This window comes from Egretta garzetta, unplaced genomic scaffold, assembly GCF_000687185.1.
Source record: "Egretta garzetta isolate BGI_Z169 unplaced genomic scaffold, ASM68718v1 scaffold130, whole genome shotgun sequence".
Classification (NCBI taxonomy): Eukaryota; Metazoa; Chordata; class Aves; order Pelecaniformes; family Ardeidae; genus Egretta; species Egretta garzetta.
This window is the reverse complement of record NW_009258284.1, coordinates 1446462-1449585: the sequence shown is the minus strand read 5'-3', so window position 1 is coordinate 1449585 and position 3124 is coordinate 1446462.

The window sequence follows — 3124 nt, the reverse complement described above, 5'->3', positions numbered from 1 at the left end:
TAAACCCCTGACATATCCCTGTAAAAGCCCCGTAGAAGAATTTGGCTAGAATCCTAACACAGGTATGCGTCCAAGTACAACACATTTCACAAACGACACATATCAATTATGTGATGAAAGAGGGCCATTCCGGGAAGTGGAGAGCATAACTTTTGAACATTACAATATAAATATCTTCATATAAATGTTGAACTGCTGTAACTGTAGGAATTGTATTTGATTTTGCTAAAGCCATTTAGGAAATTGAAAACATGTCAATTATAAAATGCTATTTTTTAAATTGTATACTTAAAAATGTTAATTGCTTTTTTAACTCTAGAGGAAGAAAACAAAAGTATAAATTTTTATTGCATCCAAACTCTTGTAAGGTTTAAAGTTTTTGAATCTTTTTTTCTTTGTTTTCCGTTTTGGCATTTAACTTCTGCTGCTGTTTCCAGATCCTCATATATAATTAACAGTGATGATAATTATTTATTTATTTTTTCAGTCTTACCTCTAAGTTCAGGAAAATACACAGTTAAACAGAGGAAGCTATATGCGTCAGAGAGCAGAACCATCAGATGTAAGTGGTCTTCAGACTCAGTTTTACAACCCTTATGATCCAGATGATGAAAAAAACGTTTACAGACTATCTTCTTTTTTCCACCGACATACGAAAATGGGGAAAAATGGGTTTGAAAGTAGGAAAGTTTAGTACACTCAAGTCAGTACAAGGTCATGTTTCCTATTTCAGGTCTAAGTATAAAGCCAAAACTTGTTTTACAGCACTTACTGCACCAACATAATTCTTGTAGAAGATTGTGTCAAGAGAAGGACAGACCTTGCAGGCAGAAATTTCCTGGTTGCTTAAGATTTTGAGGTTATTTTCGACAGACCTACCTATATCACCTTGGCATAAGTAAAAGGTGATGGCTAAATCTCTTCATTTTATCCAGATTTCACTCACAGAAATAGAGGACTGAAAGGAATTAGCCGGGTCACAGTGTGCAGTCTTCTTGTGACAGCAGAAAACAAAGCAATAGACATTTAATTCAGACTTCAATTCATACCTGCTTCATCTGTTTTCCACATACTGTGGGCCACAGGGGACTTCCTATTATGCTTCAAAAACTTCAGATTTTTAGTAAAAGATCAAAAGTCACAAGACATGGACTACAAGAAGATCATGGGAGAGATCAAGAGTACCAACAGTGTCCTAGATCCTTTCACAGGTAAAGACTGAACTCCTCAAAATATGAATCTTCCACTATGTCTACAGTTGTGTGGTTTGGTGGTCAATATTAACTCTCCATTGTTTGGGTTTATGTAAGGTAGAGCAGAATATCAACCCCTTTCCAGTTAGCTCAAGAGACGGGTGACGTGGAAGTTTCCATTTCCCTCGGCTCTCTTTTATTCCTTTATTTCTGTTGAATAGACCTAAAGCTGTCTGATAATGGTTTACTGCATCCCAGGCTGAAGAACTAACTCTTCGAGCTCATGTTCGTGTGTTCAGAAAAGTGAGTCACAAACATACTAATTGGGGTGTGAGGGTTGCTATGTAATTACTCCTGGAAGGGCACCAGGAAGCCAAATAGATCCATCAATCTAAACTTAGTTGTAAAAAGTCTGGAAAAATACCCGATCCTTTCTGACTTTGATGCAAAGTATCTGCTCAGCCCTGGAAGTGGTTGTAGGAAAAGGCTGAGTTTACTTGCAATGCAAGGGCATGCAACTTGTGTCCTTCAACAACCAATTCAAAAAAGAGAAGGCCCTTGGGCACCCTGTCTGATGGAGCAGAAGGTCTACACTGAACCTCACTTGTATGCAACCCTTTGTGTAACTGCTCTCTAGCTGGGCAAACTGTACCTTGGTGTGTGACCAAAACACCCGCAGAAGTGGCCAGCTGGGATCTCCCTCATGGCAAGACTCTTCACCAGCTAGGTAGGGTGGCGATGTTGGCTGGTGCCTTCTGGGAGGACCTGTTCTGAGAGCCACTGTGCTCCAGGAAGCCACTGTGTTTTATCAGCCCCTTGGAGGATGCTGAGAGCAGATGCAATTTGAACAGCTCACTAGGACTTCTGTGGCGCTGCCGAGAACCTGGTTTGGTTTCTCTTCTGGACTCAGCTCAACCTTGTGGAGTCTATCTTTGGAAGTGGTGGCGGCAGTCCCTGGAGTCAGTGTTGTGTATCCATGAAGAGGTAAGCAATGTATACTTATTTTAAGATTGCTAGCAAGAGCAAAGTCCATCTCATTTCTTTAATCTGAACATGCAGCTGGACCTGAGGGAAGGCAGGCAGTGCAGCAGACAATAAAAAGATGAGCATGCTTTTCCCCTCCGTATTCTGTTGCACTTACCAACTGTAGAGAAACCACAAATGAGGATGGCATGGCTAAATATTCTCCTTGTATGGTGACCCAGAGAGGTCAGAGGTAGCAGTGTGTCTGAAGCACTGTGCTTCCAAAGCACGCCTGCAACTCTGGTGTTGCGGGAAATAACTCTGGAGCCTTGGTGTCCATGGTTCTGCCTGAGAGTTTCTAAGACCCAAATGCCATGGGAGCTGTGGGCAGGGTGTGTGTGAAGTAGGTCCCAGCTGGGGCTTCTTTAGACACTTTTGGGGCAGCAGCTGAACTCCAACTATATTGTGAACTAAAAAGGGATGGCTTTGTGGACCCCTCTTCTCATGGTGTCTCATTTCCACACATGGCCTTAGTTAATTAGCTTGATTACGTAATTCACGGCCATTAAAGCTTGGGTTTTTTAATTTGCTTTTCAAGAGGGCAGCAGGAAATTATCACTTCTTTATTTGCACAGGTATTTTAAAATATTATTTAATTTAACTTTAAAAAAACACCCCACCCCAAAAAAACCCAACCAAAAAAACCCCCAAATCCCAAAACCAAAAAACAAAAACCCTCGGAATTTGTTGTTTGCTTGTTATGAAAAAGATTTCCAACACCTTAGTTCCAAGCAGTAGAAAAGCTGTATTGCTGATCAACAAGTTCAGTCCTTTGCTTAATAGGTGAGATCAATATGGAGCTATCTACCAGCATCTCTTTACTAAAAATGTGTTTTCCTAAAAAGCTCTGTCAAGTTTAGCATCCTTACAAGAGCCTTGGAACGCCAATGCTTGTCTTGAATTCCTCT